A 26,908-nucleotide genomic window follows, 5' to 3' on the forward strand; every position below is an offset into this window, starting at 1 on the left:
AGCAAGGAATGTGTGCCTCCATCCCCTTCATGTACCTATGCCCCAATTTTGTGCAAGGAAAAACAGGTGGGACAATGTTTCTCAGTTATGTTGAGATGGCAGCACCTTGAACTTGTGGTGTTTTTTATGGACTACTTAAATTTGTACAGAATATCATGAAATGGGAGAACACATAGGCCATAGAAAGCACCATTGATATAAGAGTAACAATGAAAACATAACCACTACTGATGTTTACAGGTACTTACTATATGCCAGGCACCCTTATAAGTGATTTACATATATTAATTCATTTTATCCCCATAAGGACCCTACAAAGTAGAAATTAAAATTATCTCCATATTATAGATGAGCAGTATAGGCATAGAGAGGTTATAACCCACTCAACCTACTTTATCACACAGTGGCAAAGCAAGGACTCAAATGGAGAGAGCTTGGTTTCCCAGCCCACATCCTTAATCAAAACACTGTACTTCATGGGGCACCTGGCTGGCTTAGTTGGAACAGCATGTGACTCTTGATCTCAGGGTTGTGAGTTCAAGCCCCATATTTGGTGTAGAGATTACTCAAATAAATAAATAAGCTTAAAAAACAAAACAAAACACAGTACTTCCATTCAACCACTTTAGTAAAACTTTGTGAGGGATGTTATGGACTGAATCTTTCTATCCCCCTCCCCCCAAGTCCCTATGTTGAAATCTAATCTCCAATGTGATGGTATAAGGTGGCGGGGCCTCTCGGAAGTGATTAGGTCATAAGGGCGGAATTCTCATGAATGGGATTATAAGAGGCCAGAGAGCTAGCTCCCTCTTTCTGTCCTGTGAGGATACAAGGGGAAGGTGGCAGTTTGCAAGCTGGAATTCTTCCCCAGAACCTGAACCTGGCACCAAGACCTTGGACTTCCAGCCTCCAGAACCGGGAGAAGTAAATTTCTGTTGTCTATAAATCACCCAGTTTACAGTATTCTGTTATAGCAGCGCAAACTGACTAAAATAGGGGAGACCCTTAAAGTTGAGATAATTTAATGCATTAACATCATACCTTGTTTGCTTTGTTATCCCTTTCTATGAAAAAAGAGATTATTCTTCATAAGGAAGTTCATTATCTAATAATAGCCTAGTGGGACTATAGACATTAAGCAAATAATTATACAAATAATCGTTTCATTTCAATTGCCATAAAGGCTAACGAGGGAAAGTATAGGAGCCATGAGAACATAACCTAGGGCCTTGACACATTATGGTGTGGAAGGATCCTTCAAAATGTTAACACAGACACTTTGAGCCTCATAATTATTATCAAACAGGTGAGGGAAAGACAATACAACAAATGAGGAACTTCATTTGTTATCTTTGCAGAAATCATTTGCATCCAGACTATGGTGGGAGTAATTAATCGGGCTGGTAGAGCCTGATAAAGTCGAGGCAGGACTTGACTGAGCCAAATAATGTGTTCTAAGTAGTGGCCTGGGTGGCTCAGCCAGCTAAGCATCTGCCCTCGGCTCAAGTCATGATCCCAGGGTCCTGGGCTGGAGCCCCACATTGGGCTCCCTGCTCAGTGGAAGTGGGCTTCTCCCTCTGCTCCTCCCCCAACCCCTGCTCATGCTCTCTTTCTCTCTCTCTCTCTCTCAAATAAATAAATAAAATCTTTTAAAAATATATGTGTTCTAAGTAGATATCAAAGGGATTTGGGGGGGTGCCACACTAATAGGTGCTCTGTATCAAATACTGGTGTTGAGATCAAAGATAAAAATTGCAGTCTAGGAGGACGTAATCTCAAAAGCTCACAGAGGCAGAAAAATCAAGCCAATGAAAAACTGTTTGAAAAGGAATTGCAAGCATCAGGTCATGAATAAAATCTGAACAGAGGACCAGATAAGGATTACTGAGAATTTCTAGCTCAGCTTACCTTCACATGCCAAACGGTGGATTTCATCAGGTCAGTCACAACCACTTAAGATCAAAATGAATAAAGTGTGAAAATGGCAAGCAGAAGGGACAGTATGAAATCTTTTGGAAAAAGACACGAGGACTTGAGGATATTATACTAGGGACATTCAGAAGACGATCAAAGAAGACCAAGAGGAATTCAGGAAGAAATCAACTCAGGAGGTAGTAGAAAGGAAAGAGAGTCTGAGGGACATGAGGTTTAATAACCAAAGCATCTCAATGGCACTGAATAATAAAATGGAAGACAGGTGAATGAACTGGGCAAGAAATCCCACCATAGGCCAAACGCTTCAAAAATCCCAATATACTTCATCTAGTTAAGAACGAGTTTGAAATGGTGGTGCTCTGTGAAAAAGCAAATCAGGCAGGCTCTGATGGAAAGCACAGGAAACACCCAGGTAACCAATATCACTAACTGATCTCACAACCTATAGAAGAGGGGCCTGTCTCAGGCACTGGATACAAAAAAGGTAAACTCTTGGAACACCTGGGTGGCTCAGTTGGTTAAGCGTCTGCCTTTGGCTCAGGTCACCATCCCAGGACCCTGGGATCGAGTCCCACATCAGGCTCATTGCTCAGCGGGCAGTCTGCTTCTCCCTCTGCCTGCCACTCCCCCTGCTTGTGCTCTCTCTCTCTGACAAACAAATAAAATCTTAAAAAAAAAAAAAAAAAGGTAAATTCTTGATCTTTTTAGTCAAGAATTTTGCATTATGGTTGGGCAGCAGGATACAGAGATTTTAAAAAGGAATTAAAAGTACACAAGAGGGGCACCTGGGTGGCTCAGATGGTTAAGCATCTGCCTTCAGCTCAGGTCATGATCTTCAGGTCTTAGAATCAAGCGCCATGTCGGGCTCCCAGCTCAGTAGGGAGTCTGCTTCTCCCTCACCCTCTGCCTCTCCCCTTGCTTATGCTCTCTTGGTCTCTCTCTCTCTCTCTCAAATGAATAAATAAAATCTTTAAAAAATAAAAATAAAAAAATAAAAGTACATAAGAGAAGGTAAGTCCTGGAGGTAGTGTTTCAGGCCCTCAGGGAGGGACTGAGCAGGAGGCAGGTGCAAACCACTCTGCCCAGAGGGCTCACTCCTCCAGGCAGATAAAGCAGGTCAGTCCACGGGAGTTCCCGGTGGAGATAAAACTGTGTCCCCAGACAGGGATGCTCAGAAGCTTCATGGATGAGGAAAGAGATGAACGAGGCCTTCAAGGAGGAGGAGAGTGGGGAGTCAAGCAATGGGAAGTGGCATAAATCGAGGCAAGGAGGCTGGCCTGGGCATGTTTTAGGAAGAGGCTCTGAGAAGTAAAGGGTCTAGAAATAAAACCTGCTCACAGGAAGTTGGGAAGAAGGGAGGGTGCCGACTTTCTCGAAGAAGAGGGGCGTGCGTGAAGGAGCAGATGAAATTCCCTCGTGTCAAAATATCTTAGAATCTAGGGGATGACAGAAAAAGAGAAGAGATGGGCCTCGTAAGAGATTCTGACAGTCACGTGGAGAAGGCAGGAGCCATAAAATTCTTGGGGGGCTCTGTTGGTCTCTGACATACCGCGTATTTTAGGCATGACACAATTCATATCTACACCTTGTGGCCAGACTTCCTCAGTTACCTTTCTCCATGGAGGGTCCCTCCCTTCCTTGCAAATGCGCCCTGGACATAAGCTTTATAAAAGTGCTTTATAAACATGTATTGACTGCTCGAAAGCTTAGCTTTGTGGTGATTATACTGGATGCAGCTGCTGCCTCATTCCTCCGGAGTGAAATGACCTCTGCGCAGATGAGTGTATGGAATTAAATTAGCAGGATGCCTGTCCCAGAAAGGACTACCTGGACCCTGAAGCTGCCAAAGAAATCAAAAGCTACAAACCAGAATTTCCTAATTCAAAGGATCTAACAGGACTCCTTTAGAGTTAGACTTGGGATCTAATCCAAGCCAGTCCTAATTCCTACCTCCCAAGGTTAGAGGGAGAGTTCAACCGAAGGAATATAAAACTAGGGGCTCCAGTGTGGTAGATGGCAAATACAGCCACGGATTCTTCTGTCCCTGTACGCACACCCCTTGCAATGTGACTTCAGCCCCAACCCCCCATTAAGAGGCGGAGCCTATTTCTCCACTCTGAGTCTGGGCTTGGTCCAGCAACTTGCTTTGGCCCACAGAACAGTCGCAAATGTGACAACAGCAGAGACCCGAAAATGCTTGGGCGTTGGGCTATTCTTTTTTGCTGCTCCTGGGAAGACTGTAATCATCCTGTGAAGAAGCCAGGACCAGCCTGCAGGATGATGAGAGGCAATGGGGTCTAGTTCCCTGGGGCTTTGGCCAGCTGCCTCCCATTACCAGGCCTGTCAGTGAAGCCAGCCTAGCTCATCCAACACCAGCTGGCCTGCCAACTGACCCAAGATTTCTGAGGGAACCCAGCAAAAACCAGATCAGCAAAAACCAGACCAGAAGAACTGTTCAGTCAACCTAAAGAAGCATGAGCTAAATAAATGGTTGTTTTAAGCCACTAAGATCTGGGATGGTCTGAAAGGCAGCAAAAGATTTATACATATAGTGTCTGGATTGCCTACAGTCTCACCTCACTGGTTAGTGACACATTGATGTTAGAATCTTTATCTTCTGACTTTCATTCAAGTGATTTTTCTTTTCTTTTAAAGATTTTATTTATTTGTCAGAGAGAGAGAGAGAGAGAGAGCACAAGCAGGGGAAGCGGCAGGCAGAGGGAGAGGAGAAGCAGACTTCCCGTGGAGCAGGGAGCCCGACGCGGGGCTCGATCCCAGGACCCTGAGATCATGACCGGAGCCGAAGGCAGACGCTTAACTGACTGAGCCTCCCAGGCGCCCCTTAAGTGATTATTTTCATATTGGCCTTTGCTATTGTCAGTATTAGGTTCCATCATAAATAAGTCTTTGCTGCCATAAAGGCCAAAAAAGAAGCTGCAAATCTTTCCAAAAATGCAAGTATATTAGTCAGGATTTTCCAAAGAAACAGAACCAATAGGATATATATGTATATATATTTAAATATATCTATATATGATTTTGGAGGCTAGAAGTCCCACGATCCGAAGTTGGCAAGCTGGAGACCTGAGAGAGCCCACGGCATAACTCCGGGGCCAAGAGCTGAGGAAGACAGATGTCTCAGCTCAGCAGTCAGATAAGCAGAGTTCCCTCGTACTAGGCCTTTTTGTTCTGTTCAGGTCTTCAATTTTTTTTTTTTTAAGATTTTATTTCTTTTGAGAGACAGAAATCATGAGTGGGGGGTGGGAAGGGTAAAGGGAGAAACAGGCCCCCCCGCAACTGAGCAGGGAGTCCAACGCGGGACTCGATCCCAGGACCCTGGGATCATGACCTGAGGCAAAGACAGCCCCTTAACTGACTGAGCCACCCAGGCGCCCAAGGTCTTCAATTTTGATCACAGGAGGCCCCCCTATATTAGGGAGGGCAGTTTGCTTTACTCAGCCTACTGATTCAAATGTTAATCTCACTCAGAAACCATCTCACAAATGCACCCAGAATAATGTGGGACCGAATGTTTGGGCACCTTGTGGCCAGATCAGGTTGACGCATAAAATTAGCCATCACAGGAACAAACACTTATGAGTGGTTTCTAAATAAGGGACAGAAACAAAGTCCTCTGGGATCTGTCAAAGGGAAAGAACAAATCTCACACCTTTTCCCATCAGCATACCAGTGGCCCTGTCCAGCCAAGGGCGCCTCATGGGTACTCTGAACACCATCCTCTATTTTGTGCCCCACTGCCTGGGAGAGCATCTTGCGTTCCTTAGGTCTGTGATGATGCAAGCCACTAAGAGTATTAAAAAGTCTAGGGTGTACATAGGAATAATGGTAATAATAGTGATGATTAAAAAATGGAAAGAGCCACACTTACATGAGAAATACAAGTAAATGAGAGGTACTCTAGAGTTCTATTCCCTTCAAATGGAACATTCATAAATGGGAAGAGGATGACAGAGAAGTCATACCTAGAGTCATGTCACAGGGCCTTTTTAGAGTCATAGGATACAAGCAATGTACACATCTGGAGAATAAAAATCAATAACCATCAGAAGAAGAGGACAGGGTCCTGCCCTTTGGCCTCTCACCGCCCTTAGATACCCAGGTGAGCAAATCTCTGTTTGAATTATTTATCTGCTTTGTAAAGAGTCTTGCAGATACAAACAGCTCTGAATATGCATAGTATTTTCATGATATATAAATAAGGCTTAGGGTATTTTTCAAAGTTCGTTAATTATTGAGGTCCCCTCAAGCAGCTCTTACTCTGTCTCATTTTGATTTTTGTTCCTGATCAAATCAAGTTACTGAAGAGTCCATCTTGATTGGGAATTCATTCAGGAAGCGATTTATGGCTTTTACAAAATTCCTTTGCATAAAAATCTCATGGGAGAAACTTGATTTTGACCATTTAGGTTCTGAGCTGTTCTTCATACTACAGCTTTTAAAAAATGTGGCACAATACACGTAAAATTCACCATCATAACCATTTGTAAGTGTACATACAGTTCAATGACATTAAGTATATTTACATTGCTGTGCATCCGTCACCACCATCCACCCCCAGAATTCTTTTCATTGTGCAAAACTGACTCTATACCCATCAAACAATAACTCCCCATTGCCCTTCACCCCAGCCCCTGGACACCACCATTCTGTCTTCTGTCTCTATGAATTTGACTAGTCCAGGTAATTTATGTAGGTAGAATCATAGAATATATGTCTTTTGGTGACCAGCTTATTTTATTTAGCATAACATCCTCAAGGTTTTTCCATGTTGTAGCATGTGTAAAAATTTTCTTAAGTCTGAATAATATTCCATGATATGTATATACCACATTGTGCTTATCCATTTATCTGTCAGTGGACACTTGGGTTGCTTCCATCTTTTGTCTGTTATGAATAATGCTGCTATGAACATGGATGTGTGGAGACTCTGCTTTCATTTCTTTTGCATATATACCTAGAAGTGACATTACTGGATCAGATGATAATTCTATTTTTAAATTTTTAATGAACTGCCATACTGTTTTCCATAGAGGCTGCATCATTTTACAATCCTAATAACAGTGCATAAGGGTTCCAATTTTTGGAACATCCTTGCTAAAACTTGCTACTTTCTGGTTTTTGTTTGTTTTGCTTTGTTTTTGGATAGTAGTATGGGTGTGAAGTTGTATCTCCTTCTGGTTTGGGTTTGCATTTCTCTAGTGGTTAGTGATGTTGAGCATCTTTCCAAGTGTTTATTGGCCATTTGTAGATCTTCTTTGGGGAAATATCTATCAGTCCTTTGCCCATTTTAAAATCAGGTTGCTTGGGTTTTGTTGTTGAGTTGTAGAAGTTCTTTATCTATTCTGGATACTAATCTTTTATCAGATATATGATCTGCAAATATTTCACTCATTCCATGGGTTGTGTTTTCACTCTGTTGATTGTATTCTTTGATGCACAGAAGTTTTAAATTTTTATTTAGTCCAGTTTATCTATTTGTACTTTTGTTGTCTGGGCCTTTGGTACCACATTTGAGAAATGACTGTCATCATCTGGAAGCTTTTCTCCTATGTTTTCTTCTGACAGTTTTATAGCTTTACCTCTTATGTCTAGGTCTTTGATCCATTTTGAGTTAACTTCTATATATGATGTAAGGCAAGGTCCAACATCATTCTTTTGCATACAGACATCCAGTTTCCTCAACATTATTTGTTGAAAAGACCCTACTACTTTTTTTTACATTTAAAATTATCAAAAGAAACAAGGATTGTCTCTTTAGGCAGAGAGTATTACCACTGTACAGGATGGGACTAATTATAGGGCAGGTATTCCCAAGCACATGAACAGTACTAATTTAATAATCTGTAAGGCATAGGCACTGGTTAGTCTCCATTTCTTCCCTGCCCCATCTGTTCCCTTCTAGTCTCCGTATCCCTGGAGGGGCTGACCCCTGCTGATGATATCATCTGGCTCCCTTGCCTTTTGTCTTTTAATTGATTTTGGCCAATGGGAGGACAGGCAAGAGAATGGTCAGAGTTTCCCTTATACCTCCTGTATCCCTCTGTGACTACTGTTCTTGTCTAGAAGCCCCCTTCCATAGCTTCAGTTCTCATTGGGCTCAATTAGAATATTGTTTGCTTCGCTTGATCCTTCAGTTCCTGCTTCAGCTACCCTGATATCTCAACATCCTTTGGTGGTTTCCTTAACTCTACCCATAGTCTATTAAATTCTCTTTGGAAGCCTAACCAAGTGGGCCTAATATTTCCTGCTGAGTCCCTCACTGATATGAATGATAAGTGAACATGAAGACAGCCTTTTGTTTTGTTTTGTTTTTTTTAAGATTTATTGATTTATTTGAGAGAGAGAGCATGCGTGCATGCGCACAAAGGGAAGGGGCAGGAGAGAGTCTTAAGCAGACTCTGCGCTTGGCGTGGAGCCTGAACCAGGCCTTGATCTCAAGATACTGAGATCACGACCTGAGCGGAAACCTAGAGTTGGTCACCCAACTAACTGTGCTACCCAGGCACTCCAAAGACAGCCTTTTTTAAGGAGCTAGTGAAGCTAATTAGCCTAGTGAGATATTCACCATGGTCTTTATAACCTGTTTAGAAGTTGGAAGGTTGAGTGAGAGAGGCCTAGGAGACATCTCTCTTGCTCTCTTCCTTTCTTTTTTGGATGCAAGGGAAGTCTAGGGCTATACCACCCTGAAGGTGCCCAATCTCATCTGGATGCAAGGGAATTAGGGAAGAAGGGAAGGGAAATTATGAGGTTTTTTTTTTAAGCTAAGATTGCAAAGGGAAAACAATGTAAAAGACCAACACGACTGCCAAGTATAAAGAAAACTATTATAAGCAGACTAGTAGTAGGATTTTATACTACTAGCAAATTAGAGCAGCCAGAAGAGCTTCTCCAATCTCCCCAAACCCAGTCAGGAAGTTAAATGTTGTTTATATATCACTCAGCCATGAAGATATGTTTAATATTTGGTCACAAGAAGTAAACCCAGGGCTGAATTACATTAAACAATAATTTATATCAGAAGTTAATGAGATACCCAAGTATTCTATTTCTTTTAATCTTGATCCTTTAGTCACATCTCAAAGGAACTGTCTCTTCCCTTGGCTCATTTCTCTTCTATGCATTTGAACCTAACTAAACGGCAAACTCAATCCACATGCAAACCTCCTCACTTACTAAACTAATCTGTGTCTGGAAGGGACTTCTGCCACGTCGCTGGACTTGACTGGAATCATTCTGTAAACTACATCCAGAATATTGTACCCTAGGGGTGAATCCTGGGAACACTACACTTCCTACACCTTCTGGCTACCCACATTGCTGATTCAATCCATAAGAAAATGCTTCTGTGCTTATAAATATCCCCAACCACCTCCTGGCAGCAGCTTTCAGAATGGCAGGCTTATAACCACAGAAGGAAATAATCCAGTGCACTACCTGTAGGATAGTTTGTAAACCCAACCCCTTCTGATGATGAAAATCATCACAATTTAGAAGGTTACATGGCTAATTCCTAATCTTCTGCCATCTCAAAAATTACCCTTTACCTTAAAATTTTAAAGAAGTAAATGGAAATGGATCACAGTTAAAAATAGAGAGAGATCTTCTTCATGTCCAATCAGCTCATACTTACTCAAATAATGACTAGGAGTCTGGGACAGAGGGCTCCCAAATTTGATTCATATCTCCCCATTCAACCATTTCTCAAAGAAACTGCCAAGTCTTCTTAGATAAATCCTAAACAATATTTTATATTTTCATTATGCTTGTTTTTAAAAATGAAAGTAAAAAGACAAAGTATTTTTCACCCTGGCAATAAACCTGCAGAGGCAGAGAATTAGATGTCAGAATCTTTAGTAGCAGCCACATTATTTAGCTGATGAATTAATAGGAATTTGTGGAAGAGGAGGTAGGATTTAAAGTCAAAGCTGAATAACAATTAGGTCTTAGTGTCATTAAAATTCTACTTTCAGCTGCTCCTAATTTTCTTTCTGACCACAAAAGACATTAGTTTTTCTGAGTAAGGAGGAAAAAGATCTATATTGTTTTACAACACTACCCACTAAAGAGGCTGTGAGTGTAGGAAGAGGTTGCCATTTAAACTGCATAGACAGGAATGAATGAACAGAAGAGGGGAAGATTAGGCAAAAAAAGAATGCACTGGGGTGCATATGAGGATCTTGAAAGCATGAGCAAATTCAGTGGTAGGAAAACAGATGAAGGAGTGTAAAAAGAAATAGCAGAGGCCAGCTGCCTCGACACAGGGGGTAGAGAGCACTGGACACCAGGTGTCCATTACTGAGAAAAAAACAGGTGCTTTGAAAGGGAAGGTCGGGGGTGTCACACAAGTCCAAAGAAAAGCCAACATGACTCCAAATGACAGTGTAGCTATTGGTTTTAAGCCTTTAGCAATTTTCATCATTGAGATACTGGTTAGTATTTGGAACTCACTTGGGGGGGCAGCACTTAGATTCACAGCATGATTATGCCTCACCACCCCTCCCTCCCCCCAAAAATGTTGGTCTACTACCAGCATCACCGGGAGTATCCTCCCACCTGATTTCTGGTTAGAGATAATTAATATGGAACCTGAATGCATATCACTATGAAGCAGGTCCCTTCATGCATTAATTGAGAGATAAGGGCACAGGTCTTTTAATTATGTGATAAACTGTAGAATCAGAGCTGTAGACTGTTAAGACTACAATTCTGAGCCCAACCATTCAAAAATGGAATCATCGAAGGTAAGGAAACATTACAGTATGAGTAACATGTGGAAATCCAAAATAGAAGGAGACCCTCACTGCCAAACCTCAAGACTGTAAAGCAAATCTGATAAACACACAGCCCCTGGAGAAGAGCAGTAAAAAAAAAAAAAAGCTGATTTCATAAATTTTGTGCTACTCCTACTAGAACAGAGGAACAAGAATTCCTCTCAAGGAGCAGCAGTTAAAAACAGAGCTGCCAAGAGAGGTTGAGGTAAGAAAGGAATGCCTCAGCAAGAAGATGGCAGCCCTTGAAAACTGAAATGTGGGTCAGAGCCTCAGCCCTCTTAGCCTTCCTAATGGCTCCTCTGAGGACATTCTGTTAACTTCGCAGCCATCCCTTAAAGATGAAAATGAACATCCCATGACCTCATACAACACTAAAAGGGGTCACATTCTAGTTAGCAAATGGCAGGCTCTCTTTATAATTTACATACTAAACAGAAGCTTCTAGATTCCTGGAATTTCTCTGAGGGAGACAAAATAAATAAGAAAAGGTGCCTATGATAACCCATCGTCTAGTGGGAGAAACTGAATTAAGTACAGATGATTCCTACAGATGGGTGGCTTTTGTAATACAATGTGAGAGATGCTAATGACAGAGCAAGGACCAAGTAAGTGCTAAGGGAAGGCAGAGGAGGTTTTGGCTAAGGGACCCCATTTGGAACCCATCCTTTCTCACCATCATAGGCTAGGGAACTAGTGCAGGGTTGAGTCCTACTGAGGAGAGAAAACGCATGCCAATGTTTTCCCTTTTGTTTGGGTCCCTTAATTTGCTAGACTGGCTCTAGGTGCCTCCCATCCTTGATATTTATGAAAAATGCCTTATTGTACTTATTTTCTCAGAAGACTCTGTGGAATTATAAATTATTTCATATGTTTCCCCTGGAAACAAATCTAGGATGTCAACCCCCCGGCAAATTAATATGCAGCTGGCCTACCCACTAGTTTAACAAGTAGAATTAAAACACTGGGTCATGAAATACCCAGGCTGGAGCACTATCACTAACATCTGTAGACCTAACATCTCTTACCCCCAATCTCCACTCCACCCCTCCTTCCTCACAGACCCTGGACCTCCTCAGGAACTCTGCCTACAAGCAGACAAGTGCTGCTTCCTGGAGCCTGGCCCCACCCAGTGAAGGCCCTGCTGCGGCCTTGATTGATTTCAGTCAAGCAGAGTGCTCCATTCCTTGCTGGCGATTGGCTTAGAACGTTTGCATAGAACTCATCTGGCCAATGGTATGTCTCCACTGAAGGAGCTTCTGGGAATGGGTTCCCACTTAAAAAAAAAATTTCAGAGGCAGAGATGGTCTCTTCTTGCGTGGTTTGGGGACACTCCCATATAAGCCTCTTGGAACTGGGTCAGCATAAAATCATCAGCCTTTGTAGTCAGTGGGATGGGGACAGAGGGAGCCTGTTTTCTGAAAAATGGCCGTCCTCAGCCCAGGTCAGGGACCACCTTGGGTCTTTCATTACTTGCCTTGATCATGGGAACCATCCTTGGGTATTTCCGATGGTTAACTGGTTATTTGAATTAGTTTGCCCTCCCCCCCCTTTTTTTTTTTTGGTAGAATCTGGAGCAGTTAATCACTTCACATTCATTTCTTTTGTAATTTAGAGAGCTTTCTCTGTGAAATGCAGAGCAATTTCACAGAAGCCATAGGAAACTTCTCTCCCCATGGTCCCTTATAAGTTCAAACAGGTATCTGTCAACAAAGGGCAGTCGTCCCTGCTAGAGCTCTTTAATGTGATAATGAGATAATGCCGGTCTCTGATTTCTCCTGGGCTTCTCAAGGGTCTGCAAGACTGCACCCCGCCTGCACCTCTTCTCCCAATTCATCCCCTTTCAGCATCCTCCTCCCACCTCTCTCTTAAATGCAAATGAATTTCTCAACATCCTCTCTGTTCTGTACACCTTTAGCCCTTTCTCCTTACAACTTTATGCTTATAGGGCACCCCAGATCTTTATCCTTATAGTCAGTTCAACAAAGGCATATGGAGTACCTACTAGGAGCAAAGTGCTGTGATAAACAAAGTGCAACAAAGAAACCTGAGTCAAGTCCTGGCTCCCAGTTAGTTTAGACTCTAGTGGGAGAACAAAGTCAGGGTAAAGTAAGCAGAAAGTAAAAATCAGGCTCCCATTTTTGAACAGTGGCTGCAGAAAGGGCAGGTGGGACTGGGGGTATGAGCAGACAGGAGGCGCTAGACAAAAGGGGGCTCCTCAGCTCAGCCTGCCTCACATTCAGTTTGCAGATCAGCTACAGACTGATTACAGATGAAAGATGCTTCTACCACATCTTCCACCTCACCATTTCTGTGATCCTTCTTACCCTATCTATTGACCCTTTCTGTGCATCTTTACCTTCTCTCTCAAATGAGGAGCTCTCTTCACTACTTAAAAAAAATGGACTGTTATGATTGCCATTACCTTCAGCTCCCTTTTTCTTCTAAGTTGGGTATTTCCTGGGATCTTCTGAGACTGGGTGTGAGGCAGAGTGAGCTCCAAGATTCAAGTAAGGCTCCATCCCTCTGTCTGTGGGGATAAGAGTTCAGTAGGAGAAGACAGGGCTGAGGCTTTGCAGGGTAGTGGGCAACTGGCTTACCCCCTTCTATGGATAATGTTCCCTGCCCAGCTTCACTGCTGTGCTCAGTGGGACAGGATGAGGGGAGGTTGGTAGGGCAGGTCCAATGACCCACATGCCTTGAACAGATTGTGAGACAGTCTTGGCGCATCACATGGGCTGCCTCTGTATATCTCGTTCACTGCGAAAACTAAGGAAACTAAGTACCACTATTTGTAGGGTTGACCTCTGTTCTGGTGTTACTCAGAACTAAAAGGAACATTAGTACTGAAAGTTAGGACTTCTTACTGGTCACTAGCTGTTCCTGGTAACATGTACGTGAGCAAGGTACTTAGCTTCTTTTATCTCCGGTTGTCTCATTGAAAGCTGGGAGCAATGAACATATTGCCTGGTCTCGGCGTGAGGATGACATGGGCTAATGTAGATTTAGCACCTGCCATAGTACGCAGCACAGAGACAGCCCTCCGTGAGTGGTGGTTCTCATCCATCCCCCCAAATTCCTTTCCATAAACATTTACTTGAGAATCTACTTTGGCCTTAGTACAAAATACTATTTGTAAACTAAGTCCTGTAGCCAACCTTTCAACAAGAGGAGATATCACAGAATATTGAAGACATTTCTAGCGAATTCTTTGGTCAAAAATTTCGAAGTAAAGAAAAATCATCTATTTTGGGAAAATGAGGCGGGAACCCTTCAGCTGATGTGGATGAACAGCTTAGCAAGGATGAAGTCCCCCTGGTTCAGAAGAGGCAGTGGGACACTCTCAGATAAGGTGGCCACAAGTGGCTGCTGAACCCTTGAAATGTGGCCAGTGTGAACTGGGATGTACTGTGAGCATAAACAGACACTGGATTTTGAAGACTTCATACACACACAAAAAACCCATAAAATACCTCAAAAAATTTAAATATTAATTATGTGTTAAAATGGTAATATTTTGGACATATTGGGTTAAATAAGATATTTTATTAAAATATAAGATTTTATTAAAATTAACTTCATCTGTTTCTTTTTACGTTTTTAATGTGGCTGTTAGCAATTATTAAATTACTTGTGGCTCACATTAGATGTTTACTGGATGGGGATGAGGTAGTAAGTAATTTTGGCAAAAAACCACCTTGTGGGGTCTTACTTTTATTTGGCTTAATGAGTTTGGGTGACAAGATTGTAGGAGATATTATTCACTTTTACCTGGCTTAATAAATACTTCAGCATAGAATGAGTTAAGTATGGTTTGTCTTCTTCTACTACCCTTCACTGCTGAACTTAACCACAGCTTTTTTACTCTGCTTTAAAAGAAAGTACTTTTTCTCATTCTGCTGCAAAAAGCATCCAAGGTCTTCTTTCCAGATGCTGCTTCTTTTGTCTCTCTCTCTCCTGATGCATCAGTTAAGAATACTTTGATGACCGGAGCTTCCTCTGTCAGAGAGCTCAGTGCTCACCAACTAATTAACTCTCCAAAGAAAGCTGAGCACTTTGCTTTCTTACTCCCTCGGTGTCTCCACTTCCGTTTCCTCCTATGGCCAGGAAAGCAAAGCAGAGAGATCACTCTCTGGGGCTGCTGGGCCTCAGGCTTGAGTTCTTGCTTTTGTTTTTCCAGGTGGGAGAGACTTTTCCTGACAAACAGCACATTTATTTCATTACTTCATCCTCTCACACAGAGACATGACTTGGCTAAAAGCAAGGTTCAAGCCGTTTTGCCACTGACCAAATCTTTTCTTTGTTGATAGTACTTAAAAACAACAACAACAAAACAACCACATTTGAATAGATTAGAACAGTCTTTAAACGGATTGGGTTTTCCCCCCATTTAATTTCATTTCCTGTATGTTAGAAGTTATTTTACAGTTGGCTTCAAAATTTCAATTTTTTTTTTTTTTTTTAAGATTTTATGTATTTGACAGAGAGAGACACAGCGAGAGAGGGAACACAAGCAGTTCTCACGTCAAGGTGAATGATGTCATATTTTCCCTCAAGTTCATTTTCTTCCAAGTTCCCCACCTGCCCCACAGACGCCCCCAAAGTGGATGTGTGTGAAGGAACTCCTCAACTCCCTCCACATGGTCCTCCCTTCCTCACTGCCCTCCCTTCCTCACTGTCCTCCCTTCCTCACTAACTCGGTCAGTAGCACTATTGTCCTAGTCACCAGGCTCAAAACCTTGACAACGTGTAGTCCAATTCCTCTCTCCCCCTTCCTCTTCACTCACAGACATGTGCCAGGTCAACATACAGTTTCATCGCTCGTCTTCATCCCCTCTTCTCTGTTCTGTTGCCATTTTCCCACTGCAGTCCTTCCTAGCTTCTCCCTCAGGGACCTGCAGCAGCTTCGTAGGCTGCTTCCTGTCTCTCATTTCTCTCGGCAGATGGGTCCAAGTTCATCTTCCTGTAGACACTCTGATCAAGTCACTTCCCAGAACATAACCTGGTTCCCCACGACTTACAGACTGAAGTCAGACACCTCAAATCACTTCCTGTCAAAGTGGATATAAATAAACACAAAACAACTGAGAAGTAAAATCCCCCAGATGAAAAAATTGCCCGCCATTCAAAGCTCTGTATTGCCTGTCCCCAAAATACCTTCCCATGGCTCCTCTTCAGATTCTTGGTTCCAACAAAACTGAACCACTGAATGCTCCCGAGATACAAGTCCAATTCTTTTTTTTTAAGATTTGAGAGAGAGAGAGAGAGAGTGGGAGGAGGGGCAGAGGGAAAGAATTTCAAGCAGACTCCTTGCTGAGTGTGGAGCCCACATGGGGCTCTACTCAGGGCTCAATCTCATAACTCTAAGATCATGACCTGAGCCCAAATCAAGAGTCAGATGCTTGACCAACTGAGCCACCCAGGTACCCCGCAAGCTCAGTTCTTTTTTTTTTAATTTAATTTTATTATGTTAGTCACCATACAATACATCATTAATTTTTGATGTAGTGATCCATGCTTCATTGTTTTCGTATAACACCCAGTGCTCCATGCAGTACGTGCCCTCCTTAATAGCCATCACCGGGCTAACCCATCCCCCCACCCCCCTCCCCTCTAAAACCCTCAGTTTGTTTCTCAGAGTCCATAGTCTCTCATGGTTCGTCTCCTGCTCCAATTCCCCCCCTTCATTTTTCCCTTCCTTCTAATGTCCTCCATGCTATTCCTTATGTTCCACAAATAAGTGAAACCATATGATAATTGACTTTCTCTGCTTGACTTATTTTACTTAGCATAATCTCCTCCATGTTGATGTAAAAGTTGGGTATTCATTCTTCCTGATAGCTGAGTAATATTCCATTGTATATATGGACCACATCTTCTTTATCCATTTACCTGTTGAAGGGCATCTTGGCTCTTTCCACAGTTTGGCTCTTGTGGACATTCCGCAAGCCCAATTCTTAACTCAAGAAACTGGTGCTCTTATCTTCACCTGAGCCTCTCTTTCCAATGCCTAAAAATATAGTCCTACAAATCCCTATTAGTTTGCTAGGGCCTCCATAACAAAGCACCACAAACTGGGGGGCTTAGAACAAGTGAATGTATTGCCTCGCAGTCCTGGCGGCCAGGAGAAATCAAGGTGTCAGCAGGACCATGCCCCCCCTGAAGGCCTAGGGAAGAATCTATTCCAGGCCTCTCTGATAGCTTCTAGTTCCTTGGCTTGGAGCAGCGTAATTCCAATCTTCATATGGCATCTCCGAGTGTGTGTGTGTGTCTAAATTTCCCTTTTTTATAAGGACATATTGACACTGGATTAGGGCTCACCCTACTCCAGTCTGACTTTATCTTAACTAATTACATCTACAATAACCCTATTTCCAAATAAAGTCACAATTCCTTAGTCCCAGGGTTAGGACTTCAACAAATGAATTTTGAGGGAACACCATTCAATCCATAACACCATCCTTATAGCCAAGCTCAAATGTCACCTCCTTCTGGAAACATCCCAGACCCACTCTCCTTCTCCCTACCCCAAACACGTTAGAACAGCTATCCCTCGCTTTACCACCTCTGGCCTAAGTAACCCCTATGACTTTTCTGCATTTTATGACCCAAGCACTGGCTTTGCGTCTGGGTCAGGCACTGAGTTGTCACCAGGCTGCCTTTTGCCAGAAACGTTGACCCCACCTACAGCAACTCTTTTTTTATTTTGTTTTGTTTTTTTGTTTTAAAGATTTTATTTATTTGACAGAGAGAGACAGCCAGAGAGAGAACACAAGCAGGGTAAGTGGGAGAGAGAGAAGCAGGCTTCCCACCAAGCAGAGAGCCCAATGCAGGGCTCGATGCCAGGACCCTGGGATCATGACCTGAGCCGAAAGCAGATGCTTAACGACTGAGCCACCCAGGCGCCCCACCTACAGCAACTCTTAACTTGTGCACCCATCCCTCGTCCTGGAAGATGGAGGAGGAGAAGCATAAGTGCTTCGGAGGGCTCTCCTTGGCCTTGGAAACCCACTGTGTGTGATGAGGAGATGTCCCAGGGGCAATTCCATGCCAGGACAGTTGTCCCCAGAACAGGAGCTGGAGTTCTGAACACACCTCTGTGGACTCCTTCACCTGGAACGGCTAGAGGCTGTGCTTCCAACTGCGACCATGGACAGAAGCGAGGTTGCTTTGAGCCATCCCCACCCCTGCCAGCAGCTCTCCCTTCCAGAGCAGTTAATCTGCTATTTAAGATGCAGATCTTGATTTCTTTTCACAGCCCGCTCAGCCACGTTTGGAGATTTTGATTAGGAGATAGCGCCTTGCGTGCAAGAATGGGTCGGGTCACACCATTTAATAAAGCTATCACGACTGATGTGAGCACTACACACAAAAGGGAACAGGAGTCATACAGCTGTACTCCTTGTGGCATGAAATCGTGCAGCTTCCACTTGGGTAGGGACCTTTTTGATGTCACAGAGTGAGGGATTAAAGTCATAATTATGTAGATCTAAATTACCTTCCAGCAAACCTACTGGTGGTTCTTCATTAACATCGCAGCAGGCTTTAATTCCAGCATAAGACTGATCACCCTTCAGCTGCCCACATCCAGCCTGCAGAATATGTTTGGAATTAAGCAGGGACTTTGGTGAAAAGAACATCAGGTGCCATTTCTCTACTTTGTCTCAGACTCGATTTTGATTAATAAGTGCATGTCCTCCTTTCATGATATTGCCTGGATGTGTGCTTGCTGGTTCCACACATTTGACTTCACTACCCAAAGCTCATGACACTGAAATCTGAGAGCCTAGTAGTGATTAGGGACCTTGGATATCACTGATCACCTGAGTTTAGGCAGTACAACTTCAAGTCAGATTTCTTCCAGAACCTTTTATAACTAAGGTGGCCTGCTGATAGGAACATGAACCTTTGCCAGGCCCAAATTAGATTTAGAGCCACAACATCTTAGTGTCTTATCTCATTGAGATAATGAGGAGAAGAGGTTTAGAGATAAAAGGAATCTGCTAGGAACTTGGATGTTTCCATTCATATCAGGTTGTTGAGGTTGATCCCTGGTCAATGGGCAGGATGCCTTACGATTCATAAGTTGACTCCTGTTCTGGATCACCCAGGAACTTGTCTCAGCAAGGATGTCTATGAGGCTCAACTGTCTTCTCCATCTTCCACTGCAGTAAACCAGGGAGGCTGCCTCCTAATGTTAGATAAGATAAAGCAGCCTTACTTTAGAAGATTTTCCTGCAAGCAGTAGACAGTGAGATCTACTTCTCTCCATTAAGGAGGGAGATAGGCTTTCTCATACTCATCTTCTGGGATTGGTTACCCATAGACTTTTTTTTTCTACCTGTAATAAGGAATGTTCTTCAGTTAAATCAGGTAATGTTTAGGGTCACCTGGGTGGTTCAGTCAGTTAAGCGTCTGCCTTGGGCTCAGGTCATGACTTCAGGGTCCTGGGTGGAGCCCCAATTTGGGCTCCCTGCTCAGTAGGTAATCTGCTTCTCCCTCTCCCTCTGCCCCCCTGCCCCCATGCTATCTCACGCATGCACTCTTTCTCTCTCTCGAATAAATAAAATCTTAAAAATAAATAGATAAATCAGGTGATGTTTAGCCCTGACAAAAGCATAAGAGGACATGACAGAGTTGGGAGGGATAATCCGGGCCAGTGATTCTCCAACCAGAATTAGCTCCTGGGCTGAAACAAAAGGAAGACATTGCCATGTCTCACAATGAGGGTAGGATATCAACATCTCCAATGATGGGGAGTGGGATTTTTTTTTCTTAAGCTGCCACGAAGCTTAATTTTAATTCCAGCAACTCTCCTCATTCTTCTGTGTGGTTTCTGGTCTCTGTTATTTCTTTATCTTAGCTTGTTTGTGGATGTGTCATAATTCTAGATCTACCTCAGATTCTTTCTGGAAAACAGATGGTAGTGGAGGTGGTGGGTGTAAAATTAGAAGTAAATTTGAAAACAGAGGTCATCCGGAAAAATCCTGTACCCACTAGAGAAGGAAACCACATTCATCATCTGTGATAAATGGCCATTGATCTCTGGTTGAAAATTGTGAATGACAGGGCGCCTGGGTGGCTCAGTCAGTTAAGTGTCTGCCTTCAGCTCAGGTCATGATCCTGGGGTCCTGGGATCGAGCCCCGCATCAGGCTCCCTGCTCAGTGGGGAGTCGGCTTCTCCCTCTTCCTCTGCTGCTCCACCCTCCACTTGTGCTCTCTTGCTCTCAAATAAATAAATAAAATCTTAAAAAAAAATAAAAATAAAAGAAACACTTAAAAAAAATTATGAATGACAGCAGCACACCACTTTAAATGTGGCTTACTCCATGATAGGCTTCTCTGGTTGTATAGAGTTCTTCCTCATATTGAAACAAAATTAGCTTCCTGGTAACATTTCTCTATTGATCTTAATTCTTTCCTTTGATTATTTTAAAGGATTTTTGCTCTCAGCATTTATTAGTTACTATTGCTGCACAACACATTATCCCCAAACTTAGCTGCTTAAACAAAAGACACAGATGGTGTGAGATACACAGCTTCTGAAGGTCAGAAATCCAAGAGCAAATTACCTGGATGATTCTAGCTCAGGGGCTTTCATGAAGTAATGACTGCGATGTCAGCTGGTGGTGCTACCATCATCTGAAGGCTTGACTCAAGCTGGAGGATTGGCTTCCAAGGTGACCCAACCACATGGTTGTTGGCGGGAGGTCTCAGTTCCTTGCCATGTGGCTCTCTCCACTGGGCTGCTCAAGTGTCCTCATGACAAAGCCGCTGGCTTCCCCCAGAGCAAGTAATCCAAGAGAGCAAGGAGAAGCATCAGTGTTTTTAGTACCCGATATGGTCTCCACCATCATTTCTGCCATATGCTACTCAATAGAATTAAGTTGCTAACTGCAGCCCAACCCAAGGGGTGCAAAATTAAAGCTCTGTCTCTTTAAAACAAATAATCTCTATTGATATTCTCTATTTGGTGGGACATTATTCTTACGCTTCCATTTAATTCTTAGTTATGGTTTCCTTTAGTTTTTTTTTTTTTTAAGATTTTATTTATTTATTTGACAGAGAGAGACACAGAGAGACAGGGAACACAAGCAGCGGGAGTGGGAGAGGGAGAAGCAGGCTTCCCGCTGAGCAGGGAGCCGGATGCGGGGCTCGATCCCAGGACCCTGGGATCATGACCTGAGCCGAAGGCAGACGCTTAATGACTGAGCCACCCAGGCGCTCCTCCTTTAGTTCTTTAAACAAATTTATAATAGCTGATTTAAAGTCTTTATACAGTAAGCCCAACATCTAGACTTCTTCAGGGATGATTTCTATTGACTGCTTCCTTTCCTGTGTATGGGCCATACTTCCTATTTCTTTGTGTGTCTCATAATTTTTATTGAAAATTAGACATTAAAAAATTTTACTGAGATGTCACATACCAACCATAATATTCACACTTTTAAACTGTACAATGCAATGGATTTTAGTACATTCCCATGGTTGTACAACCATCACCACTATCTAATTCCAGAACATTACCATCACCCCAAAAAGGAACTCCATATCCATTGAAAACTGGACATTTGAAATAATATAATGTGGAAGTTCTGGAAATCAGATACCTTCCTCCACCAGGGTTGCTGTTGCTGTTTTTGTTTTATTTTGTTTTGTTTGTTTGTTTTGGGGGGCAAGTGGGGAGGGGCAGAGAGAGAACGAGAGAGAGAGAGAGAGAGAGAGATAAGCAGGCTCCATGCTCAGTGGAGAGACCGACACAAGCCTCAATCTCATGAGCCTGAGAGCATGACCTGACCTGAAATCAAGAGTTAGACACGCAACTGACTGAGCCACCCAGGCGCCCCATTGTTGCTGTTTTGTTATTGTTTGTTTGTTTTGTAACTTTCCTGGACAGATTCTGTGGATATGTATTCCCGGTCATGTGTGACCACTAAAGTCTGTGTTCAGTTAACTTAATGGTCAGATAATGACTGAAGAGAAATTTCCATAAATGCTTTGAACCAATTAGTCTCCAGCCTTTCCCAAGAAACACTGTGTGTGTGTGTGTGTGTGTGTGCATGCGTATGCGCTGGGGCACACTTCCAACACTCCTGAAGTATACAACTTCCTGATCGTTTAAGTTCTCAAGGTCAGCCAGTGGTGAGAAGTTGCAAAGTTCAGTCCTGCTTATGTCTTTCCGGAGTGTTCTCAGAGTCCTGCACATGTGTGTGGCCTTCGATCCTGTGATAATGTTGGAGCTTCTCAAAGCCCCCTGTGCACAACTCATTTCTAAGATCTTCCTCTTAAATTTTTGGCCAGGCTCTTGTTGGCCCCAACTGGTGTTCAGCCTCAGACACTCATAATGCTAAACAACTGCTGTTTATTGTTTTTGACAAGTGCCCTAGGGATTAGGCTCCCTCCTCCCTCCCTGCCCCCAGTGAGCTCTGAATCAGGTCAAATAATGACAATGTCCCATGAATAGGGCTTTCCATGGAGCTATAAGACAGGTAAAATAGTGACAACTCTAGGCGAAAGGGGCTTTTTGAGGGCTCCAAACTCAATGCACCCCTCCAATGGCCTTGAGGCTGCTCATTCTCACAGCTACCATGATTTTGAAGCTGCTGGTTTTCACGACTGCAGAGCTGGGGTGAAGGGCGCTGGAATAGTGCAAGTTAAAAATGCTACAACATTTGCTGTTCTTATGGAGATTTAGCAGTTTTTCTTGAATAAGTGCTCCTTGGGTTGTTGGAAGCCTTGGTTAACTTCCAGTGTTTGGAAATGTTGATTTTGACAATTTTTACAAGTATTCTTACTGCTTTTATGGAAGAACGAATTTTCAGAAGTTCTTACTCCACCATTCTGGAAGTCTCCAAGGTCTACCTCTTGAAGGGAAGAGTACCAGAGAATTGTGGACATATTTAAAACACCGCAGAGCATCTGTCCTCAGAACTCAAATCCAAAGTCTCACCTGCCAACCTGGCACAGAGGGGCCATTAGCAGTTATGAGATGTGGCAGTGGAATTCAAGGTTGGGGAGGCCTGTCCTTTGGGTGAATACTTTTTTTAGAGTTGAACCAGATGATTTCCCAGGGTAGCTCATCCTCTCTTTGACCTCGTGGAAAGCCTGTTTCCTCTGTAACCACCTGCCAGCCTTGAAAGGTAGGGAGGCATCTACATTCAAAGAAGCCTGCTGGAGGCTCTCCTGATATAAAGATAATTTTAGGGCAGTCCAGGTATTCACCTGTGATAACTTGGGACCTTCTCTCTGATCAGCTTTCCCGGTGACATCACTCACTGTGCCTGGTAGCTCTTCTTCTGGCCTGGATGGTGCCCTACCAATTGGCAGCCACGTTCTCACTTTTGGCCAGCCCCTCTGGCACTTTTTATGTAGTCCATGGTGTCCTGATAATACTGTCTTTTATGCTGTCTTGAACACAACGGGAGTCAAGTCTCTTTGCTATTGGACAAATAAGGACGTAACCATGGCTCCCATGGGAGTATTTTCGAATTATAACTTCGGTCTGTGCAATGGCTAAGTCGCTGCTTTCACAGTGGCCATTTATATATGGCGTCCTATGTAAGAACTGATCAGTAGAAACTCCACCCTCTTGGCTGAGCCATGTTTCCAGAAATGAACAGCCGAGACTATTTCCCTCTCTTTCACAGTGAAGGGCCTTCCCAGGAGAGCCAGGATAGCAGCTCGCAGGAGCCAGACAGCCTTGGTCTGCCTCACATCTAGGGATCAGAATGACATTACAGGGGTTCTTTTTTGTTTGTTATAATAAGCCCAGTGTTCTGTGGAGAAGGAAGCTGAGAGATTTTCACTTTAAAATACACTTACAAGGAGGAAGTGGCTCACACAATAGAGGGGCAGAAGGAGAATAACCAGAATGTACATGCTAGACCTTGCCCTCTTGGTGATCCTGAATTAATAAGTGTGACAGGGGTACCTGGGTGGCTCAGTCAGTTAAGCGTCTGCCTTTGGTCAGGTCAGGATCTTAGGGTCCTGGGATCGAGCCCCGCACCGGGCTCCCTGCTCAGCAGGGAGCCTGCTTCTCCCTCTGCTGCTCCCCTTGCTTGTGCTCTCGCTCTCTCTGTCAAATAAATAAAATCTTAAAAAAAAAAAAAAAAAGAAAAAGAAAAGAAATGTAACAGATTAAAGATGGCTAAAGTTCTTTGAGAGTCCTTTTACTGAGAGGTGGGATCTATTCCTAGCCTTTTACCTTTTCACCTTTAGAGTATGGCCAAAGTGATGCAAAGCTAGTTGCAGGGCTAGCTTTTTAAATGAACTGGCAGCTTCTGTCTGGGTGTGTTAGTGTCCCAAGCCATCATGAAAAAGACGAGCTACTCTGCTGGAGAGCCCACATGCGGAGGCTCTGAGACAATGCAGGAAGGAAAGAGGACCCTCAGAGCCATTCCTGCCAACGTGTCAGTCACGTGAGTAAAACCATCTTGAATGCTCCAGACTAGCCCAGCTGCCAACTCAATACCACGGGGGGACCCTGGTAGATGCCACATGGAGCAGAAGAATTGCCCAGCTAATCTCTGCTCAAATTCTGGATTCAAAGACCCATGAGATATAATAAAATGATTGAACTATGAAGTTGGGGCCTGCACACGGGCCTGCCCTGTGCAGCACTGGGTGGGATTCCTGGTTGCCTGGAGGTGTACAAGCTGGCCACGCTGAAGTAGAAGCCTCTTGGCATACAGCGTGTCTTGTGCTTATGATTAGCAAATAAATATCTAGAAGAGAAGCTGTTGAGTCACCAACATGTCCATTTCTAAGCTTTTTGATACACACTGCCAAGTTGTATTCCGGAAAGTTCCTACCAATTTCTAGTTCCTTCTACAGTCTGAGAGAGTGCCTGCTCCCTGCCCCCTCAGTAACACAAGCTACTATCAGCTGTGGTAGTAACTGTAATCTTTTGAGTAACGTCATCGCTTTGCTCATCTTGGTATCGTTGCGCCTGGCAGAGTGTCTGGAACAAAGCAGGTACACGATAAAGATTTTTTGAATGAATAAAGGCTCAAAAGGCTGCAAAGTCTATTCCTCCAACCCAAAGCCCTCTCCTGTCTACTCTTTTTTCTCTAGATGTCCCACAGTTGCTTCAAATTTATCCACTCACTCCTTCACCTCCAACCCTGCTTCTCCCCTCCCACATGGTGTTCCCGGTCTCACTGACTAGCACCTTACCCCCTCAGGTAACCTAGCCAGAAACCTGGGAACCTTCCTTTGCTCCTTTACCACTTCCTCTGAACTCCTCCCAGCCAACCAATGATCGCGTCCTGCAATTCTATTCATTCCTCACCCTACATTCATTCTAAAAATATTTTTTGATCATCTAGTATGACCCAGGGACTGGTCTAGGTGTTGGAAATCCAGAGGACAAAAGATACAGATAGCCCAGCCCTCATAAAATGTATATTTTAGATGGCGAAAAAAAAATCCAAATTAACAAATAAATTCTATGGGACGTCAGATGGTGATCAATGCTATGGAGAAAAATTAAGCAGAGAAGGGTGATAGGGCATGGGAGAGGGACTGCTGTGTTAAACAGGTAGTCAACGAAGGATTCACTTAGGTGAAATCCAAGCAGAGACTGGACGGAGGTAAGGGAGCCATCATGCTCCATGCCTCCTGAATCTATCCCCTTCTGTCCATCTCCACAGCCACCGCCCTAGTTCTAGCCACCACCATCTGTCTCCTGGATTATTACTAGTCTCCCTGCCATCCACTTTCTAATTTATTAACCATCTTCCTCCAAGGTGATATTTCTCAAGTCAAAACCTGATCCCAACTCTCTTGCTTAAAACCCTAAACTCTTCGAGGTAAAAACTAAAAATTCATTCATCTCTCCTACAAGCCCCCAAGACCTTCTCCAACTTTTTGTTCCCTAAATGCCCCTGTTGATAGCCATGGCTACTTATAGTTCCTTTGATAAGCATGGCGCTGAACTTTCAAAAACCTTCTTAAGCTCCTCTTTTCTCAACCCTTAAAGAAAGTAACAGGCCTCTTTTTGTTGTTGTTGCTGTTGATTCATTTTTATTTGGATTGGAGATGCATTTCAGAGAGCCTGGCTCCCTTTAAAAGAGCCATTCATTCAGAAAAGGTAGGTTTTGGGAGAGGATGAAACTTCCTCATCAGTAAGGTGAGAGCTAATCATGCAAATGAGGGATGTCTGTAGCTTAACTAAGTCAGGGACTGCAGCTATACATTATTAATAAGCTATGGGCTGGTGGCACGGCCCTGGATATTAATAGCATAAGGTAGATGGTGTGATAAGGGTACAAAACTCTGTACCCTTGGAGAGGGAGCCAGTTTGCAGCAGCAACAGGGGGTTAGGTTTGGGGGCTCTGTGTACCAGTTCATGGGGTTTGTGGACCAGACTTCATGACTGTGGGTGAGTGGGGTAGAGTGCTCAGCGGGTCAGAGAAGTGCCGCATGACTGGGGCTGGGGCTGGCTTTGTTTTGGGGGGCACTTAGTCAGTGCCTTTGTGTTCTGAGGCAGGCTGGGACTAGACCCTGGGTCCTGCCTGACAAATTCAAGTTGTAGGTGCCACTGCCGTGTGGACCACTCACTGCAAATTCATGTCCACAACTAGGAAGAAGACCATTAGTAGATGTCCTCATGGGTGGCATTAGAGGAATGGACACTATCTGAAGGGTGGGATATTAATGAGAGGCAGGATAGCCCAAGCATGAGAGGGATTAGATGTGGGTGGTAAAATGTGTCCAAGATATATACTTGGCTGGTAAGACTGTTGGTTCTTCCACCTTCTCATGAATGAATTTAAAAATAAGTAAGCCAGTACCTACAGCTATGGAACCAGACTCCAGGACCCAGATCCCCCATAATTAAAGAACTCTGTCTCCAGATCTGACTAGAAGGTGAATCTGATCCTGCTGACAAAACATTGTTGTGTTTGCCTTGGAATGAATGTTCTAATAACAGTGGTGGTTTGAGAGCAGGGACAGAGAGGGGGAATTCACTGAACTTACAGAGCATCTTGAGAGATGACTTTCATCCTTGTTAATAATGTTGCTAATAAATGTTGTCTGTGGCCTGCTTACCTGGTCACATACTACCTGCTAGCAAAGTTGTGGGGAGGTGGTATATTGCTCCTCCTTACTTCTTATGGTTGAAGGCTACTTTAATATTGACCAAAGGAACCTGACAAATATCAATGTCAAATTGACTTAGA

This window comes from Leptonychotes weddellii, chromosome 12 (genome assembly GCF_054177405.1).
Source record: "Leptonychotes weddellii isolate Sample4059 chromosome 12, ASM5417740v2, whole genome shotgun sequence".
Classification (NCBI taxonomy): domain Eukaryota; kingdom Metazoa; phylum Chordata; class Mammalia; order Carnivora; family Phocidae; genus Leptonychotes; species Leptonychotes weddellii.